This window comes from Arachis stenosperma, chromosome 7 (genome assembly GCF_014773155.1).
Source record: "Arachis stenosperma cultivar V10309 chromosome 7, arast.V10309.gnm1.PFL2, whole genome shotgun sequence".
In the NCBI taxonomy this organism is placed as follows: Eukaryota; Viridiplantae; Streptophyta; class Magnoliopsida; order Fabales; family Fabaceae; genus Arachis; species Arachis stenosperma.
The window spans coordinates 43844671-43867319 of NC_080383.1; the positions used below are offsets into that span (position 1 = coordinate 43844671).

The 22649-nt window shown below is 39.1% G+C and overlaps 1 non-coding gene across 1 annotated transcript; it reads right to left on the reverse strand.

Annotated features, from left to right (window-relative positions):
* Positions 1–7649: 7649 nt before the first annotated feature.
* LOC130942686 (small nucleolar RNA R71) lies at positions 7650–7753 on the reverse strand. Its single transcript, XR_009071249.1, has one exon. It is a non-coding gene; the product is annotated as a small nucleolar RNA R71 (small nucleolar RNA).
* Positions 7754–22649: the final 14896 nt, after the last annotated feature.

Genomic DNA, 22649 nt, shown 5'->3' on the forward strand with positions numbered 1-22649 from the left:
CTACCTCTCTCTCCACTCCTATATAAACCCCTCATCACTCCTTCATTTTCACACATTATACACACTTCTTTCCCCCCTTGGCCGAACCACTCACACCTCTCCATCTCCTCCATTTTCTTCTTCTTCTCCTCCCTTCTTTCTTCTCTTGCTCGAGGACGAGTAAACATTTTAAGTTTGGTGTTGGAAAAAATGTTGCTTTTTGTTTTTAATAACCATTAATGACACCTAAGGCCGGAGAAACCTCTAGAAAGAGGAAGGGGAAAACAATTGCTTCCACCTCCGAGTCATGGGAGATGGAGAAGTTCATCTCAAAGGTCCATCAAGACCACTTCTATGAAGTTGTGGCCAAAAAGAAGGTGATCCCCGAGGTCCCCTTCAAGCTCAAAAGGAGCGAATATCCGGAGATCCGACATGAGATTAGGAGAAAAGGATGGGAAGCTTTCACCAATCCCATTCAACAAGTCGGAATCTTAATGGTTCAAGAGTTTTATGCTAATGCATGGATCACCAAGAACCATGATCAAAGTATGAACCCGAACCCAAAGAGTTGGCTCACAATGATTCGGGAAAAATACTTAGATTTCAGCCCGGAAAATGTGAGGTTGGCGTTCAACTTGCCAATGATGCAAGGAGATCTTCATCCTTTCACAAGAAGGGTCAACTTTGATCAAAGGTTGGACCAAGTCCTCATGGACATCTATATGGAAGGAGCCCAATGGAAGAGAGACTCTAAAGGCAAGCCGGTTCAACTAAGAAGGCTTGACTTTAAGCCCAACGCTCTATCATTCATGCTAGCAACCGATCTGAAGTAACTGTGGATCGGGCTATCATAATCCATAGCATCATGATTGGAGAGGAAGTGGAAGTTCATGAGATCATACCTCTAGAATTGTACAAAGTGGCTGACAAGCCCTCCACTTTGGCAAGGTTAGATTTTCCTCATCTCATTTGTCACCTATGCAGTTTAGCTGGAATTGTCATAGAGGAAGACATCATCATTGAAGAGGACAAGCCCATCACTAAAAAGAGGATGGAACAAATAAGAGAGCCCATTCATGGACTGCAACAAATGCATGAGAAAGTCCCTCATCAAGAAATCCCTGAGATACCTCAAGGGATGCATTTTCCTCCACACAACTATTAGGAACAATTCAACACTTCTCTAGGAGATTTGTGTTCCAATATGGAGCAACTAAGGATGGAGCACTAAGAGCATTCCATCATCCTCCATGAAATTAGAGAAGACCAAAGGGGCACTCCATAGGATCTTCAAGAAGGAGAACTAGATGCCATCACTAAGGTGGACCCGTTCTTTAATTTCCTTTTTATTTGTTTTTCTATTTTTTTAATTTTTTTATGCTTTATGATTGTCTATGTTTGTGTCTTTATTACATGATCATTAGTGTCTAGTGTCTATGCCTTGAAGCTATGAATGTCCCATAAATCCTTCACCTTTCTTAAATGAAAAATGTTCCTAATTACAAAAGAACAAGAAGTACATGGATTTTGACTTTTATCTTGAAATTAGTCTAATTATTTTGATGTGGTGGCAATACTTTTTATTTTCTGAATGAATGCTTGAATAGTGCATATTTTTTATAGTGAAGTTTATGAATGTTAAAATTGTTGGCTCTTGAAAGAATGATGAACAAAGAGAAATGTTATTGATAATCTGAAAAATAAAAAATTGATTCTTGAAGCAAGAAAAAGCAGTAAAAAACACAAGTTTGCAAAAAAAAAATAGGCAAAAAAAATTAAAAAATATAAAGAAAAAGCAAGCAGAAAAAGCCAATAGCCCTTTAAACCAAAAAGCAAGGGTAAAGAGGATCCAAGGCCTTGAGCATCAGTGGATAGGAGGGCCCAAAGGAATAAAATCCTGGCCTAAGCGGCTAAATCAAGCTGTCCCTAACCATGTGCTTGTGTCATGAAGGTCCAAGTGAAAAGTTTGATACTGAGTGGTTAAAGTCGTGATCCAAAACAAAAGAGTGTGCTTAAGAACTCTGGACACCTCTAACTGGGGACTCTAGCAAAGCTGAGCCACAATCTAAAAAGGTTCACCCAGTTATGTGTCTGTGGCATTTATGTATCCGGTGGTAATACTGGAAAACAAGATGCTTAGGGTCACGGCCAAGACTCATAATGTAGTTGTGTTCAAGAATCAACATAATGAACTAGGAGAATCAACAACACTATCTAAATTCTGAGTTCCTAATGGATGCCAATCATTCTAAACTTCAAAGGATAAAGTGAGATGCCAAAACTATTCAGAGGCAAAAAGCTACTAGCCCTGCTCATCTAATTGAGAGTAAGTTTCATTGATATTTTGAGATATATTGTATATTTTCTTCTTTTTATCCTATTTTTTTTTAGTTGCTTGGGGACAAGCAACAATTTAAGTTTGGTGTTGTGATGAGCGAATAATTTATACGCTTTTTGGCATTGTTTTTACATAGTTTTTAATATGTTTTAGTTACTTTTAGTATATTTTTATTAATTTTTATGCAAAAATTACATTTCTGGACTTTACTCTGAGTTTGTGTATTTTTCTATGATTTCAGATATTTTCTGGCTGAAATTGAGGGACCTGAGCAAAAATCTGATTCAGAGGCTGAGAAAGGACTGAATATGCTGTTGGATTCTGACCTCCCTGCACTCAAAGTGGATTTTCTGGAGCAATAGAAGCCCAATTGGTGCGCTCTTAATTGCGTTAGAAAGTAGACATCATGGGCTTTTCAGCAATGTGTAATAGTCCATACTTTGTCTGAGATTTGATGGCCCAAACTGGCGTTCAAACGCCCACCAGAGACCCTTTTCTTGCGTAAAACGCCAGAACTGGCACCAAGCTGGAGTTAAACGACCAAACTGGCACCAAAATTGGCGTTTAAACTCCAAGAAGAGCCTATACACATGAAAGCTTCAATGCTCAGCCCAAACACACACCAAGTGGGCCCCGGAAGTGGATTTCTGCACTATCTACACTTAGTTACTTATTTTCTATAAACCTAGTTTACTAGTTTAGTATAAAAAGCACTTTTTAATATTGTATTCATATCTTTAGATCATTTTTGAGACTATCTTTGGATCACTTTGATCTCTTGATCATGTTTTGGGGGGCTGGCCATTCAGCCATGCCTGGACCTTCATTACTTATGTATTTTCAACGGTAGAGTTTCTACACATCATAGATTAAGGTGTGGAGCTCTGTTGTTCCTCATGAATTAATGCAAAGTACTATTGTTTTTCTATTCAATTCATGCTTATTCTTGTTCTAAAATATTCACTCGTACTTCAACCTGATGGATGTGATGATCCGTGACACTCATCATTATCTTCCCTTATGAACACGTGCCTGACAACTACCTCCGTTCTATCTGCAAGAGCTTGAGTGTGTATCTCTTGGCCTCCTGGTTCACGACGCATGGTTGCCTCTCCTGACAACAGAGCTTTTAATTATGTGAGATCAGAGTCTTCGTGGTATAAGCTAGAATCAATTGGCAGCATTCTTGAGATCCAAAAAGTCTAAACCTTGTCTGTGGTATTCCGAGTAGGATCTGGGATGGGATGACTGTGACGAGCTTCAAACTCGTGACTATTAGGTGCAGTGATAGTGTGCAAAAGGATCAATGGATCTTATTCCGACACGATCGAGAACCGACAGCTGATTAGCCATGCGGGAAACCGTAGCGGATATGTTTTCACTGAGAGGACATATGGTAGTCATTGACAACTGTGATGCACCAACATACAGCTTGCCATAGAAGGGAGTACGTGATGAGCGGATAATTTGTACGCTTTTTGGCATTGTTTTTAGGTAGTTTTTAGTAAGTTCAAGCTACTTTTAGGGATGTTTTCATTAGTTTTTATGTTAAATTCACATTTCTGGACTTTACTATGAGTTTGTGTGTTTTTCTGTGATTTCAGGTAAATTCTGGCTGAAATTGAGGGACTTGAGCAAAACTCTGAAAAAGGCTGACAAAAGGACTGCTGATGTTGTTGGAATCTGACCTCCCTGCACTCGAAATGGATTTTCTGGAGCTACAGAACTTCAAATGGCGCGCTCTCAATGGCGTTGGAAAGTAGACATCCAGAGCTTTCTAGCAATATATAATAGTCCATACTTTATTCGGAAATTGATGACGTAACTTGGCGTTGAACGCCAAGTACGTGCTGCTGTCTGGAGTTAAACGCCAGAAAAACGTCATGATCCGGAGTTGAACGCCCAAAACACGTCATAACTCGGAGTTCAACTCCAAGAGAAGCCTCAGCTCGTGGATTGATCAAGCTCAGCCCAAGCATACACCAAGTGGGACCTGGAAGTGGATTTATGCATCAATTACTTACTCATGTAAACCCTAGGAGCTAGTCTATTATAAATAGAACATTTAACTATTGTATTAGACATCTTTTGACAGTTTAATCTCTTGACTGTTTAGCCTTTGATTATTCGGTCTCTTGATCACTCAGGGGGCTGGCCATTCGGCCATGCCTGAACCTTTTACTTGTGTATTTTCAACGGTGGAGTTTCTGCACACCATAGATTAAGGGTGTGGAGCTCTGCTGTACCTCAAGTTTCAATACAATTACTATTACTTTTTATTCAATTCTCTCTTATTCTTATTCCAAGATATACGTTGCACAACACTTTGATGAATGTGATGATTCGTGACACTCATCATCATTCTCACCTATGAACGCGCGTGATTGACAACCACTTCCGTTCTACTTTAGGCCGGGCGCATATCTCTTAGATTCCCCAACAGAATCTTCGTGGTATAAGCTAGATAGATGGCGGCATTCATGAGGATCCGGAAAGTCTAACCTTGTCTGTGGTATTCCGAGTAGGATCCTGGGAATCCGAAAAGTCTAACCTTGTCTGTGGTATTCCGAGTAGGATTCCGGTATTGAATGACTGTGACGAGCTTCAAACTCCTGAAGGCTGGGCGTGATGACAAACGCAAAAGAATCAATGGATTCTATTCCAACCTGATTGAGAACCGACAGATGATTAGCCGTGCTGTGACAGAGCATTTGGACCATTTTCACTGAGAGGATGGGATGTAGCTATCAACCAAGGGTGATGCCTCCAGACGATTAGCCGTGCAGTGACAGCGCATAGGACCATTTTCCCGAGAGGATTAAAAGTAGCCATTGATGATAGTGATGCCCTACATACAGCTTGCCATGGAAAGGAGTAAGAAGGATTGAAGGAAGAGCGAATAGTGAAGTAGAGTTTCAAGAGGAACACAGCATCTCCATACACCTATCTGAAATTCCCACTATTGATTTACATAAGTATTTCTATCCCTTTTTATTTTCTATTTTATTATTAATTTTCGAAACCATAAGCCAATTTAATCTGCCTAACTGAGATTTACAAGGTGACCATAGCTTGCTTCATACCAATAATCTCTGTGGGATCGACCCTTACTCACGTAAGGTTTATTACTTGGACGACCCAGTACACTTGCTGCTTAGTTGAACGGAGTTGTGGAAAGAAAGTGCTGAGTTAATAAATGCACATACCAAAGAGCCAATATTGTTGATCACAATTCCGTCCACCAAGTTTTTGGCGCCGTTGCCGGGGATTGTTCGAGTATGGACAACTGACGGTTCATCTTGTTGCTCAGATTAGGTAATTTTCTTTTCAAAATCTTTTTCAAAAATTTTTCTTTTATTTTTCGTTTTTCCAAACTATATTTTCGAAAAAAATTAATAAAAATCCAAAAAAAATCAGAAAATCATGAAAATCAAAAATATTTTGTGTTTCTTGTTTGAGTCTTGAGTCAATTTTTATGTTTGGTGTCAATTGCATGCTTTAAAAATTTTTTCTTGCATTTTTTCAAAAATTCCATGCATTCATAGTGTTCTTCATGATCTTCAAGTTGTTCTTGATAAGTCTTCTTGTTTGATCTTGATGTTTTCTTGTTTTGTGTTTTTTTCTCTTGTTTTTCATATGCATTTTTCATTTGTTAGAGTTCATGCATTAAAGATTTCTAAGTTTGGTGTCTTGCATGTTTTCTTTGCATCAAAAATTTTTCAAAAATATGTTCTTGATGTTCATCATGATCTTCAAAGTGTTCTTGGTGTTCATCTTGACATTCATAGCATTCTTGCATGCATTCATTGTTTTGATTTAAAAATTTCATGCATTGAGTATTTTTGTTGTTTTCTCTCTCATAATTAAAAATTCAAAAATCAAAAAATATCTTTTCCTTATTTCCCTCCAAATTTTCGAAATTTTGGGTTGACTTGGTCAAAAATTTTTAAAATTAGTCGTTTCCTACAAGTCAAGTCAAAATTTCAATTTTAAAAATCTTATCTTTTCAAAATCTTTTTCAAAAATCATATCTCTTCCATTTTTTTATTTTCGAAAATTTAAAAAAAATTATTTTTCAAAATCTTTTTCTTATCTTTTATACCATATTTTCGAAAATATGCTAACAATTAATGTGATTGATTCAAAAATTTGAAGTTTGTTACTTTCTTGTTAAGAAAGGTTCAATCTTTAAATTCTAGAATCTTATCTTGTAGTTTCTTGTTAGTTAAGTCTTTTTAAAAAAAAAATTTTCTTTTTCAAAATATCTTTCTCTTAAAATTTTTATCTTATCTTTTTTTTTATCTTATCCTTTTCAAAATTTTATCTTTTTCAAAAATTTGATTTCAAAATATCTTATCTAACTTCTTATCTTCTTATCTTTTTAAATTTTAATTTCAATATCTTTTTCAATCAACTAACTAACTTTTTGTTTGTCTCTTATCTTTTTCAAAACCACCTAACTACTTTTCCCTCTTCAATTTTCGAAAATATCTCTCTCTCTTTTCAAAAATTCTTTTTAATTAACTAAATGTTTCATATTTTAATTTTAATCACATCTTATCTCTAAATTTCGAAAATTACTAACCCCTTTTTCAAAAATTATTTTTGAAATTTTCCTTCTCTTTTCTTATTATATTTAATTATTTAATTACTAACACTTCTCTTCACCTCTCTTCATCTAAAAATCTGAACCCATCCTTCTTCACTCTTCTCCCCTTTCTTTTTCTACTAACATAAAGGAATCTCTATACTGTGACATAGAGGATTCCTCTTTCTTTTCTTGTTTTCTTCTCTTTCATATGAGCAGGAACAGGGATAAAGGCACTCTTGTTGAAATTGATCCAGAACTTGAAAGGACTTTGAAGAGAAAATTAAGAGAAGCTAAATTACAACAATCCAGAAACAACCTTTCAGAAATTTTTGAACAAGAGAAGGAGATGGCAGCCGAAAATAATATAATGCAAGGAGAATGCTTGGTGACTTCACAAAGCCAACGTCCAAATTTGATGGAAGAAGCATCTCCATTCCTGCCATTGGAGCCAATAACTTTGAGCTTAAGCCTCAACTAGTTGCTTTAATGCAACAAAACTGCAAGTTTTATGGACTTCCATCTGAAGATCCTTATCAGTTTTTAACTGAGTTCTTGCAGATCTGTGAGACTGTAAAGACGAATGGAGTTGATCCTGAAGTCTACAGACTCATGCTTTTCCCTTTTGCTGTAAGAGACAGAGCTAGAATATGGTTGGATTCACAACCCAAGGATAGCCTGGACTCATGGGATAAGCTGGTCACAGCCTTCCTGGATAAATTCTTTCCTCCTCAAAAGCTGAGCAAGCTGAGAGTGGATGTTCAAACCTTCAAACAAAAAGATGGTGAATCCCTCTATGAAGCTTGGGAAAGATACAAGTAGCTGACCAAAAGATGTCCATCTGACATGTTTTCAGAATGGACCATATTAGATATATTCTATTATGGTCTCTCTGAATTTTCGAAAATGTCATTGGACCATTCTGCAAGTGGATCTATTCACCTAAAGAAAACGCCTGAAGAGGCTCAAGAACTCATTGATATGGTTGCAAACAACCAATTCATGTACACTTCTGAGAGGAATTCCGTGAATAATGGGATACCTCAGAAGAAAGGGGTTCTTGAAATTGATGCTCTGAATGCCATATTGGCTCAGAACAAAGTGTTGACTCAACAGGTCAACATGATCTCTCAAAATCTGAATGGATGGCAACATGCATCCAACAGTACTAAAGAGGCAGCTTCTGAAGAAGCTTATGATCCTAAGAACTCTGCCATGGCAGAAGTTAATTACATGGGTGAACCTTATGGAAACACCTTTAACTCATCATGGAGAAATCATCCAAATTTCTCATGGAAGGATCAACAAAAGCCTCAACAAGGCTTTAACAATGGTGGACACAATAGGCTGAGCAATAGCAAGCCATATCCATCATCTTCTCAGCAACAGACAGAGAATTCTGAACAAAACACTTCTAATTTAGCCAATATAGTCTCTGATCTATCGAAAGCCACTTTCAGTTTCACGAATGAAACAAGATCCTCCATCAGAAATCTGGAGGCACAAGTGGGCCAGCTGAGTAAGAAGGTCATTGAAACTCCTCCCAGTATTCTCCCAAGCAATACAGAAGAGAATCCAAAAGGAGAGTGCAAGGCCATTGATGTGATCAATGTGGCCGAATGCACAAGGGAGGAGGAGGACGAAAATCCTAAGGAGGAAAACCTCCTGGGACGTCCCTCAAGCAAGAAGGAGTTTCCTATTAAGGATCCAAAGGAATCTGAGGCTCATATAGAGACCATAGAGATTCCATTAAATCTACTTCTGTCATTCATGAGCTCTGAAGAATATTCTTCCTCTGAAGAGGATGAAGATGTAACTGGAGAGCAAATTGCTCAATACTTAGGAGCTATCATGAAGCTGAATGCCAAGTTGTTTGGTAATGAGACTTGGGAAAGTGAACCTCCCTTGCTCATTAGTGAACTAGATACTTGGATTCAGAAAACTCTACCTCAAAAGAAACAAGACCCTGGCAAGTTCTTAATACCTTGTACCATAGGCACCATGACCTTTGAAAAAGCTTTGTGTGATCTGGGGTCAGGGATAAATCTTATGCCACTCTCTATAATGGAGAAGTTGGGGATCATTGAGGTACAACCTGCCTTGTTCTCATTACAATTGGCAGACAAGTCATTGAGACAAGCTTATGGAATAGTAGAGGACGTGTTAGTAAAGGTTGAAGGCCTTTACATCCCTGCTGATTTCATAATCTTAGACACTAGGAAGGAAGAGGATGATTGCATCATCCTTGGAAGACCTTTCCTAGCCACAGCAGGAGCTGTGATAGATGTCAACAGAGGTGAATTAGTCATTCAATTGAATGGGGACTACCTTGTGTTTAAGGCACATGGCCATCCCTCTGTGACAAAAGAGAATAAGCATGAAGAGCTCCTCTCAGTTCAGAGTCAAGAAGAGCCCACACAGTCAAACTCTAAGTTTGGTGTTGTGAGGCCACAACCAAACTCTAAGTTTGGTGTTAAGATCCCATATCCAAACTCTAAGTTTGGTGTTGGCACTATACAACATTGACCTGATCACCTTGTGGCTCCATGAGAACCACTGTCAAGCTATTGACAGTAAAGAAGCGCTTGTTGGGAGGCAACCCAATTTTATTTATCTAATTTTTATTTTATTCTATTTTATTGTTATTTTGTGTTTTATTAGGTACATGATCATGAGGAGTCACGAAAAAATAAAAAAAAAATTAAAAACAAAGTCAAAAACAGCAGAAAAAAAAAATTCGCACCCTAGAGGAAGCACAGGCTGGCGTTCAACGCCAGTAAGATGCATCTGGCCGGTGTTCAACGCCAGAACAAAGCATCATTCTGGCGCTGAACGCCAGAAACAAGCAACATTCTGGCGCTGAACGCCAGGAATGTGCCCAGAGAAGAAAAGCTGGCGCTGAACGCCAGTAACAAGCATGAAACTGGCGTTCAACGCCAGAAACATGCTTTACATGGGCGTTGAACGCCCAGAATGTGCACCACACGGCGTTTAAACGCCAGAATGGTGTGCAAAGGCAATTTACATGCCTATTTGGTGCAGGGATGGAATTCCTTGACACCTCAGGATCTATGGACCCCACAGGATCACCTCAGGATCTGTGGACCCCACAGGATCCCCACCTACCATATTCCCACCTTACCTCCTAATCCTAGTTTTTGTGATTACTCTTCCCCATGTCACACTTCCCAAAACCCTTCACCAATCACCTCAATTCCTCTTCCCAATTACCCCCTTCACCACTCACATCCATCCACTCTTCCACATAAACCCCACCTACCTTCACAAATTCAAAAACACTTTCCCACCCATTCCCACCCTACATGGCCAAATACACACTACCCCCTCTCCCTATAAATATCCTTCCATTCTACTTCATTTTCACACACCACAAACCCCTCTTCTCCCACTTAGCTAAACCTACATCTCTCCCTCTCTACCATATTCTCTTCTTCTTCTTCTTCTTCTCTTCTTTCTTCTATTGCTCGAGGGCGAGCAATATTTTAAGTTTAGTGTGGTAAAAGCATAAGATTTTTTTGTTTTTCCATTACCATCAATGGCACCTAAGGCCGGAGTATCCTCTAGAAAAGGAAAAGGGAAGACAAAAGCTTCCACCTCTGAGTCATGGGAGATGGAAAGATTCATCTCCAAGAGCCATCAAGACCACTTCTATGATGTTGTGGCAAAGAAGAAGGTGATTCCTGAGGTCCCTTTCAAGCTCAAGAAAAATGAGTATTCGTAGATCCGACATGAAGTTCGAAGAAGAGGTTGGGAAGTCCTAACCAACCCCATGCAACAAGTCGGAATCTTAATGGTTCAAGAGTTCTATGCCAATGCATGGATCACTAGGAACCATGATCAAGGTATGAACCCGAGTCCAAAGAATTATCTCACAATGGTTCGGGGGAAATACTTAGATTTTAGTCCGGAAAATGTGAGGTTGGCATTCCACTTGCCCATGATACAAGGAGATGAATGCCCCTACACTAGAAGGGTCAACTTTAATCAAAGGTTGGACCAAGTCCTTATGGACATATGTGTGGAAGGAGCTCAATGGAAGAGAGACTCCAAAGGCAAGCCAGTCCAACTAAGAAGACTGGACCTTAAGCCTATAGCTAGAGGATGGTTGGAGTTCATTCAACGCTCCATCATTCCTACTAGCAACCGATCTGAAGTTACTGTGGATCGGGCCATCATGATTCATGGCATCATGATTGGAGAGGAAGTAGAAGTTTATGAGGTAATCTCCAATGAAATCTACAAAATAGCCGACAAGCCCTCACCCATGGCACGACTAGCTTTTCCTCACCTTATTTGCCATCTATGTTACTCAGCTGGAGTTATCATAGAAGGAGACATCTCCATTGAAGAGGATAAGCCCATCACCAAGAAAAGGATGGAGCAAGCAAGAGAGACCCTTCACGGTTCTCAAGAGATGCATGAGGAAGCTCATCATCAAGAAATCCCTGAGATGCCTCAAGGGATGCACTTTCCTCCCAACAACTATTGGGAACAACTCAACACTTCCTTAGAAGATTTGAGCCATAATGTTGAACAACTAAGGGTGGAACATCATGAGCACTCCATCATTCTCCAAGAAATAAGAGAAGACCAAAAAGCAATGAGGGAGGAGCAAAAAAGGCAAGGAAGGGACATAGAAGAGCTCAAGGACATTGTTGGTCCTTCAAGAAGAAGACGCCACTAAAGGTGGATTCATTCCTTGTTCTTTATTTCTTTCTGTTTTTGGTTTTTAATGTTGTGTTTATCTATGTTTTGTGTCCTTTTTTTCATGATCATTAGTATGTAACCATGTCTTAAAGCTATGAATAAAATCCATAAATCCTTCACCTCTCTTAAATGAAAAATGTTTTAATTCAAAAGAACATGAAGTACATGAATTTCGAATTTATCCTTGAATTTAATTTAATTATATTGATGTGGTGACAATACTTTTTGTTTTCTGAATAAATGCTTGAACAGTGCATATTTTTGATCTTGTTGTTTATGAATGTTAAAACTATTGGCTCTTGAAAGAATGATGAACAAAGAGAAATGTTATTGATAATCTGAAAAATCATGAAAATTGATTCTTGAAGCAAGAAAAAGCAGTGAAAAAGAAAGCTTGCGGAAAAAAAATATATATGGCGAAAAAAATAGAAAGAAAAAGAAAAAGCAAGCAGAAAAAGCCAATAGCCCTTAAAACCAAAAGGCAAGGGTAAAAAGGATCCAAGGCTTTGAGCATCAATGGATAGGAGGGCCCAAGGAAATAAAATCCAGGCCTAAGCGGCTAAACCAAGCTGTCCCTAACCATGTGCTTGTGTCATGAAGGTCCAAGTGAAAAGCTTGAGACTGAGTGGTTAAAGTCGTGATCCAAAGCAAAAAGAGTGTGCTTAAGAGCTCTGGACACCACTAACTGGGGACTCTAGCAAAGCTGAGTCACAATCTGAAAAGGTTCACCCAGTTATGTGTCTATGGCATTTATGTATCCGGTGGTAATACTGGAAAACAAAGTGCTTGGGGCCACGGCCAAGACTCATAAGTAGCTGAGTTCAAGAATCAACATGCTTAACTAGGAAAGTCAATAACACTATCCAAAATTCTAAGTTCCTAGAGAAGCCAATCATTCTAAACTACAAAGGAAAAAGTGAGATGCCAAAACTGTTCAGAAGCAAAAAGCTACAAGTCCCGCTCATCTAATTATAATTAATATTCATTGATATTCTGGAATTTACAGTATATTCTCTTCATTTTATCCTATTTGATTTTCAGTTGCTTGGGGACAAGCAACAATTTAAGTTTGGTGTTGTGATGAGCGGATAATTTATACGCTTTTTGGCATTGTTTTTAGGTAGTTTTTAGTAAGTTCAAGCTACTTTTAGGGATGTTTTCATTAGTTTTTATGTTAAATTCACATTTCTGGACTTTACTATGAGTTTGTGTGTTTTTCTGTGATTTCAGGTAAATTCTGGCTGAAATTGAGGGGCTTGAGCAAAACTCTGAAAAAGGCTGACAAAAGGACTGCTGATGCTGTTGGAATCTGACCTCCCTGCACTCGAAATGAATTTTCTGGAGCAACCGAATTCCAAATGGCGCGCTCTCAACGGCGTTGGAAAGTAGACATCCAGAGCTTTCCAGAAATATATAATAGTCCATACTTTATTCGGAAATTGACGACGTAACTTGGCGTTGAACGCCAAGTACATGCTGCTGTCTAGAGTTAAACGCCAGAAAAATGTCATAACTCGGAGTTCAACTCCAAGAGAAGCCTCAGCTCGTGGATTGATCAAGCTCAGCCCAAGCATACACCAAGTGGGCCCCGGAAGTGGATTTATGCATCAATTACTTACTCATGTAAACCCTAGGAGCTAGTCTATTGTATTAGACATCTTTTGACAGTTTAATCTCTTGACTGTTTAGCCTTTGATTATTCGGTCTCTTGATCACTCAGGGGGCTGGCCATTCGGCCATGCCTGAACCTTTTACTTGTGTATTTTCAACGGTGGAGTTTCTGCACACCATAGATTAAGGGTGTAGAGCTCTGCTGTACCTCAAGTTTCAATACAATTACTATTACTTTTTATTCAATTCTCTCTTATTCTTATTCCAAGATATACGTTGCACAACACTTTGATGAATGTGATGATCCATGACACTCATCATCATTCTCACCTATGAACGCGCGTGATTGACAACCACTTCCGTTCTACTTTAGGCCGGGCACATATCTCTTAGATTTCCCAACAGAATCTTCGTGGTATAAGCTAGATAGATGGCGGCATTCATGAGGATCCGGAAAGTCTAACCTTTTCTGTGGTATTCCGAGTAGGATCCTGGGAATCCGGAAAGTCTAACCTTGTCTGTGGTATTCCGAGTAGGATTCCGGTATTGAATGACTGTGACGAGCTTCAAACTCCTGAAGGCTGGGCGTGATGACAAACGCAAAAGAATCAATGGATTCTATTCCAACCTGATTGAGAACCGACAGATGATTAGCCGTGCTGTGACAGAGCATTTGGACCATTTTCACTGAGAGGATGGGATGTAGCTATCAACCAAGGGTGATGCCTCCAGACGATTAGCCGTGCAGTGACAGCGCATAGGACCATTTTCCCGAGAGGATTAAAAGTAGCCATTGATGATAGTGATGCCCTACATATAGCTTGCCATGGAAAGGAGTAAGAAGGATTGAAGGAAGAGCGAATAGTGAAGTAGAGTTTCAAGAGGAACACAGCATCTCCATACACCTATCTGAAATTCCCACTATTGATTTACATAAGTATTTCTATCCCTTTTTATTTTCTATTTTATTATTAATTTTCGAAACCATAAGCCAATTTAATCTGCCTAACTGAGATTTACAAGGTGACCATAGCTTGCTTCATACCAACAATCTCTGTGGGATCGACCCTTACTCACGTAAGGTTTATTACTTGGACGACCCAGTACACTTGCTAGTTAGTTGAACGGAGTTGTGGAAAGAAAGTGCTGAGTTAATAAATGCACATACCAAAAAGCCAATATTGTTGATCACAATTCCGTCCACCAGTACGCATGATTGGATGAGGACAATAGGAAAGCAGAGGCTCAGAGGGAACAAAGCATCTCCATACGCTTATCTGAAATTCCCACCAATGAATTGCATAAGTATCTCTATCCTATTTTATGTTTTATTTTTCTTTTAATCATCAAAATTACCTCATAACCATTTGAATCTGCCTGACTGATATTTACAAGATGACCATAGCTTGCTTCAAGCTGACAATCTCCGTGGGATCGACGATGACCCAGTGCACTTGCTGGTCAGCTACGCGGAGTTGTGAGAAAACTGTGAACTCACGATTTTGTGTACCAATTGTTTTGGAAATGACGGCCCAAAACTGGCAGTCAACGCCAGTCACCAACCCAATTCCTGGCGTCCAACGCCCACAGGGGAGCAGCTGGCGTCCAACACCCAAAAGGGAGTCCCAAGCCAGCATTCAACGCCCTAAGAAGTCCTAGGACATGGAGACTGATGAACGGATATTTTATACGCTTTTTTACATCATTTTCATATAGTTTTCATTATGTTTTGTTTAAGTTTTACTATGTTTTCATAGAATTTAGTGCAAAATTCACTTTTTGGATTCTACTTTGAGTTTGTGTGTTTTATGGTGATTTCAGGTATTTTCTGGTTGAAATTGAGCAGCTTGACCGAAAGTCTGATTCAGAGACAGAGAAAGCATTGCAGATACTGACATGATCTGACCTCTGTGCACTCGAAAGAGCTTTTCTAGAGCTGAAAAAGTTCAAATGGCGTGCTCTCAGTGTCTCTGGAAAGCTAACATCTAGAACTTTCCAGAAATATATAATAGCCCATACTTTGCTTTCGAAATGAAGCCCCAAAACTGGTGTTCAACACCAGCTACCAGCCCCATTCCTTGCGTCCAGCGCCCACAGGGGCGCAGCTGGCGTCCAACGCCCAAAAGGGAATCCTAAGCCAGCGTTCAACACCTCTAAGGAGTACTAGCACATGGAGACACCCTTAGCTCAGCCCAAACACTCATCAAGTGGGCCCGGAAAATGGATTTTTGCACTACATGACTAGTTTATCTTATTTCTATAATTCTTAGTTAGTAGATTAGTATTTATAGGAGAAGATCACCCTTGTTTAGGGGTTCCGCCATTCTTCTCCCTCCCCCATTTTGTATTTTCAAACTGTATGAGTCACTAACCTCCTTAGCTTAAGGTTAGGAGCTATGCTGAGTTTCATGGATCAATAATATTACTGTTCTAGTTCAATATGTCTGATTATATTTTCTTATGCATTCTCGTTCTTCATCTTATGAATTGAGGGTAACTCGTGACAATCACCCTTGTTCTACATGGGTTCCGTGTGAGTCCTGACCCAGATAGTGTGTTGAACCAAAGCTAGAGATTGCATTGCAGATTCCAATAGAGTACCTTGACAACTTTGGATACATGATATGAAATCCCGTACAAGGAAAGGACCCCTAGCTCATCCCAAGCCAAGATTTCATTTATGCTCTGAATCACACACACACATACATACATCAATCACTTTTATATCTTACTTGTTCATATTATATAGCTAGTTCTTTAATTCCTTTATTAGTTCATTACTTGCAATTTTGAATGCTCTTTTATTCCTTTAATTGTTTATCTCTTCATTGAAAACCTCGTTTGCCTTCACAACTGAAATTGCAGCACTCATTGATCACTAGTCCTTGGGAGACGACCTGGGAATTGAAACTCCCGGAATTATATTTGTTTGAATAGTGACAATTTGTTCATCTAAACTTTGCTGGAGGATTGTTCATTGGTTGGAAACTATACTATCAACGGAATTATTTTGTGTGAAATTCCTAACCGACATTAATTCACTTACCACTAATTCAAAAAGAAATTAAATCAAATCAAAATTCATTAATTAGTTCTTCTCAGAGAGTTTTTTCCTTTAATATTAGCCCTTTTGATCTTTTCCACAATTGGTAATCAATGCTTGATATCATGGGCTTATGCTAAGCCTTGAGATATCCACTTAAGTGCTTGAAGGATAGAAGATTCGATGAGTGAATTGAAGGCTTACTAGAGGGCTTTGTTTGGTGAATTATACGCAAGATGCTATGTGTATAACCCATGGGCTTCAATTGACAATGTTTGGCTTCTGTTTGCTTTGGACGTATAACACAGGACACCCCACGTATAACGCATGCTTTCTTGCAAGCCCTGGAGGTGTCCCAAGTCCATGTATTGTACGCAGGGAGTCTCAAGGTGTTGTGCGTATGACGCATGGCTTCATTTGGTGCGTATAACACATGGCTTGCTTCTAGGCTACTAGAGGGAGTGATTTGGTGCATTCTTAGTTCAAAGGGTTTTCTGTTTGATTCCTACTTCTTTTGCATCTCAATGTGCTGATTTCTAGTCTTTTTTTCTTGACTTTTCCTAACTTTCCTCGAAATACTCCAGTAACAAATGAATTCAAACTAATTCAAAGTAATACTATGAAATCATTGTTTATCTAATAAGAATCATAAGCTTATGAATGAAATTTTAACAGAAAAATAACTAAAGATGCTGACTGATGCCTAGGCATCTTAGGCTAGTTTCACAAGTCTTTTTTATTAGGTTTCATTAGGTTATATGCACTTTCTTGAGCATTAAGTAAGCATTTGGATGAGAATTTCATACATATCTTGATCCAATCAAAATGGTTAATTATGTGCATTTTCATGAGATTTATACAAGAATTTATTTGATGTTATGAATGATGTAAGAGCTTGTGATTTTGGCAAGACTTTGATGCATGTGTTTGATTGATGATAGGTGAAGAGAAGCAAAGGAATGGCAAAGAAGAAGCAGAGAAGGCAACGTTGGAGGCCAAAGTTGGCTCACCAATGTTGCCTTAAACATTGGCTAAGAGGAATTGAAGGCAAAGTTGGAGCCAAAGCTGGCTCACAAACGTTGCGTCAAAGGTGCTAAAGAGGAGAGGGCAACGTTGGAGCCAAAGTTGGCTCACCAACGTTGCCTCAAACATTGATAAAGAAGAAGAGAGGACAACGTTGGAGCCAAAGCTGGCTCTCCAACGTTGCCTCAAACGTTCCAAGCTCAAGGTCCAACGTTGGAGCCAAAGTTGGCTCTCCAACGTTGCCTCAAATGCTCCAAGCTCAAGGTGCAACGTTGAAGCCAAAGCTAGCTCTCCAACATTGCCTCAAATGTTCCAAGCTCAAGGTACAATGTTGGTGGCCAAAGTTGGCTCACTAACGTTACTGGCAACATTGAAGAAGAAGAGTTGCCAACGTTGGAGGAAACGCTGGTGATCCAACGTTACCACTAACATTCTCGATAACTTTCAATTTTCGGAGTTGGAAAATTTGTAGTGACGCGTACGCGTCGATGACGCGCACGCGTAGGCGAACAAACGTTGGTACAAATGCAAGTGGCAAACCCCCAACGTTATCATACAAATGTTACTTCCAACTTCAATACAAAATAGCATCCATGCAGGGTATGAACTTTAGTTTGCAAACGTCCTCATCAACGTCACTAAGAAGCCACTCTCAACTAGCTTCAACAAAGGCCAAAGCCCACATCCAAAGACTTCAAGACTAAATGAAGAAAGTGTATAAAAAGATATAATTTAAGTTAGTTAAAGAGACAGGAAAGCTGGAGGCAGGGGATCCTTATTGGGAAACCCTGAATTCATTTTTCTCTGTACTTTCATTTAGTTTATGTACTTTCTTATTTTTTTCCTTTTCTATTTGAATTGAGCTATGAACAACTAAACCCTTCTTCATTGGGTTAGGGAGCTCTATTGTAATTCAATAGATCAATCATAGTTTTCATTCTTCTTCTTCTTTCCTTTCTCTTTGATTTACTTGAAAGCTTTCGATCTTCATTAAATTGAGTAGTTATCTCGGAAGAGAAGCTGCTCATACTTGGATTTCCTTTGAACCTTGGAAGAGGAATAAGGAAATCAAGCTAAAAATGCTTTCTCATGTTGGACCGGATTGGGGGTTAGATGGATATAGTAACATATAATCCTACCAATACTTTGATTTGGAAATACATGTGGTATAATCAGTGACCATACTTCATCTCTTCCCATGAGTAATTAGATAAAGGAATTGGGCAATTGTTCATGCTTAAAGATATTGATTGCCAAGGAATTGGGGGATTCAATCACCTAAGATTGCCAAGAGATCAATGAGTTGCATGGATTGGAGAAGAAATGGGAATGAACTTGATCCGGAGAACACAATATCTCCTGAACCCAATGAACCTCCCCTCTCTAATCTACCCTTTCTTTATATTCTACTGTTTACATTTATGCTTAATCATCCCTATTCCAATTTAGATTTTTGCGATTTACTTTCTGCAGTTTACATTTTGCCATTTACTTTCCCTCATTTACATTCCTTGATATTAATAATTCCCTTCATTTAATTTTTTGCAATTCTGAATTCAAATCTACTTAGTTCAACTAGAACACTCCTCTAATTAAAGTTGCTCAACCAATCAATCCCTGGGATTCGACCTCACTCTATTGTGAGTTTTTACTTGACGATAATTCGGCATACTTGTCGAAGGAAAATTTGTTGAGAGACAAATTTTTGTGCACCAAGTTTATGGTGCCGTTGCCGGAAATTGATTTTGCATTGATAATGATTAAATTGGAGGATAACTAGATTGAACATTTTTCTTTTCTTTTGTTGATCAGTTTAATTTTAGTTTATTACCTTTAATTCTCAGCAATTTTACTTGCATTTTCGTGTTTATTTACATTTTTTCACACAAATCTACTACCTGTTTGATTCATTGCACTAACCACTCTAACCATAATTTTCAACAAGAGTAAATTATTCATTTGCCTTTGCTTGTTTTTGTTTTGCTGAGTGTATGACAGGTAGAAGAGGAGCTTCAACTTCTTTTGACAGTGAACTAGAGAGGACCTTCCTTAGACTAAGGAAGGAAGCAAGAGGTAAAGGAATCATTGGTGAAGAAGGGTTGGAAGAAGATCTAGACATTATTATAGAGGAAGAAGTTCATAATCATGTTGGAGAAGGTGCTGGTAATCATGCTGGGTAGGAGAGAAGAGTGCTAGGCTCCTATATCAATCCCAAGCCTGGGAATTGTGGGAGCAGCATCCTAAAACCAACCATACATGCCAACAATTTTGAGTTAAAACCGTAGCTTATCACCCTTGTTTAAAATAATTGTTCCTTTGGGGAAAGTGCTCAGGAAGACCCCAACCAACATCTAACCACATTCTTGAGAATTTATGATACTGTGAAGGCCAATGGTGTTCATCATGACACCTATAGATTGCTTTTGTTCCCCTTCTCTCTTAGAGACAAGGCATCTAAGTGGCTAGAGTCGTTTCCTGAAAGCATTACCACTTGGGAGGACGTTGTTAATAAGTTCTTGACAAGAACCCTCTCCAAAGAGTTAACAGGTTGAGGGTTGAGGTGCAAACATTCAAACAACAAGATGGGGAAACTCTCTATGAAGCATGGGAGAGATACAAGGGAGGAATTAGAAGAAGAAGAAAAAAAGGCACCCATACCAAGTGAGATTTCTATGAAAAAGAGGCACCCATACCAAGTGAGAGTATATAAGCCTAAGGCTCCATACCCACAGAGGCTACTAAGGGTGACAAAGGAACATGCAAACTCACTCCCAAAAGACTCAATACAATATCATGTAGAAGAAAGGGAGGAAGTCAATCAAGGGTGTTGGTGCACGGAATTGTGATTCACACTTTTCACAACTCCGATACAACTAACCAGCAAGTGCACTGGGTCGTCCAAGTAATAAAACCTTACGTGAGTAAGGGTCGATCCCATGGAGATTGCCGGCTTGAAGAAAGCTATGGTCATCCTGTAAATCTTAGTCAGGCGGATTCAATTGGTTATGAGTTTTGATAATTGAAAAATAATAAAATGTAAATTAAAATAAAGATACTTATGTAATTCATTGGTGGAAATTTCAGATAAGCGTTTGAGATGCTTTGTTGCTTCTGAACCTCTGCTTTCCTATTGTCTTCATCCAATCATGCGTGCTCCCTTCCATGGCAAGATGTATGTTGGTAGATCACCGTTGTCAATGGCTACCATCCGTCCTCTTAGTAAAAATGGTCCAGCTGCGGTTTCTGTACGACTAATCAACTGTCGGATTTCCTGTCTCGGATGAAAAATACCAGGCACAGCTACCGCACGGCTAATCATCTGTCAGTTCTCACTTTTGTCGGAATAGGATCTCTCTATACTTTTGCACACTGTCACTGCGCCCAACATTTGTGAGTTTGAAGCTCGTCATATTCATCCCGTCCCAGATCCTACTTGGAATACCATAGACAAGGTTTAGACTTTCCGGGTCTCAGGAATGCTGCCAATTGGTTCTAGCCTATACCACGATGGTTCTAACCTCACAGACTCAGTCCGTGGATCAGAAACCCAAGAGACTATACTCCGGCTGTCGTCCAATGACTACGTTGAACATCATGTAGACCGCTTGTGGTTGTTAGGCACGCGGATCTTGGCTAAGCGAGTAACGAAGATAGTGGGTGATTGTCACAGATCACCCCTTCATTCTGACTTAACTGAATTAAGTACGAGAGTATATCTTGGAAATGAAGTAAGTGTGAAATGAAAGAGAAACAATAGTACTTGCATTAATTCATGAAGAACAGCAGAGCTCCACACCTTAATCTATCAGGTGTAGAAACTCCACCGTTGAAAAATACATAAGAGAAAATAGCCTAGGCATGGCCGTGAGGCCAGCCAAGCATAAAGTTGATCAAAAGATCAAAGGATGATCCAAAGATCCAATACAATAGTAAAAAGTGCTATTTATACTAAACTAGTTACTAAGGATTACAGAGAATAAGTAACTAAGTGCAGATAGTGCAGAAATCCACTTCAGGGGCCCACTTGGTGTGTGCTTGGGCTGAGCATTGAGCTTTACATGTGCATAGGCCTTTTCTAGAGTTAAACGCTAGCTTGGATGCCAGTTTGGGCGTTTAACTCTAGTTCTGGTGCCAGTTCCGGCGTTTCACGCCAGAAAAGGGTCTTTGGCTGGCGTTTGAACGCCAGTTTGGACCATCAAATCTCAGGCAAAGTATGGACTATTATACATTGTTGGAAAGCCCAAGATGTTAGCTTTCCAGCCCAATTACGAACACGCCAATTGAACTTTTGTAGCTCCAGAAAAACGCGTTTGAGTGCAGAGAGGTCAGAATCTAATAGCATTGATAAACCACTATTTTATGGTTTACAATGTGTTTAATTGTGTGGTTTTATCATGGTCTTTACCCACTTATTCATATAATTAGCATGAATTTATATTTCCTTCCTAAAATTATTACATAATTGAAAACTTACTTCCTGGAGACCCTTTAATTAGGTATTTTAATCCCCCTTTATTCCGTTCGATGTTGTGATCTGTGTGTTAAGTGTTTCAGGCTTTATAGGGCATGAATGAATGAGAGATTGGGAAGGAAGCTTGTAAAAATGGAAGGAATACAAGAAATTCAGGAGATGACTAGCAAAAAGTGACGCGTACGCGTCCGCAATGCGACCGCGCGGAAGAAAGGAATTTGCAGTGACGCGGCCGCATGAGTGACGCGGACGCGCGGATTGGAAAAGCAGAAGCGACGCGGAGGCATGGACGATGCGCCCGCATGGAAAAGAAAATCGCCGAATGACGCATCCGCGTGAATGACGCATCCGCATGACGTGCGCGATCTGCAGAATTTCAAAAGTCGTTGGCAGAGTTTCTGGGCTAGATTTCAACCCAATTTTCGGCCCAGAATTACAGACTAGAGTCAGGGAACATGCAAAAATGAGAGACACAATTCATTCTGCATAATTTTTTAGTTTTAGATCTGGATTTAATCCTCTCCTAGGTTTTTTCACTCACTTGAGCATTCATAATTAGCGTTGAAAATTTTGGCTTTAGCTTTTGAGAAGAGTCTACCTTCGGTACTAGTCATCTTATTTTGTTATTTACCTTTTATATTTATTCTTCTATATTTTTAATCCCTCTAGAGTTGACTTTGGCTTATTTTTAGAAGTTATTAATATAGACTATTTTTATTTTCAATTAATCCTTTTATTATTGTTAATCATGTCTTCTTTTATTTCACCATTAATTCTGTGAATTTTATAATTATGATGAGCGAGTAGTTCCATGACTTGATTGGGGATGATTGAAAGGAACCCTGGAGTTAAACTACTCAAGAGAGAA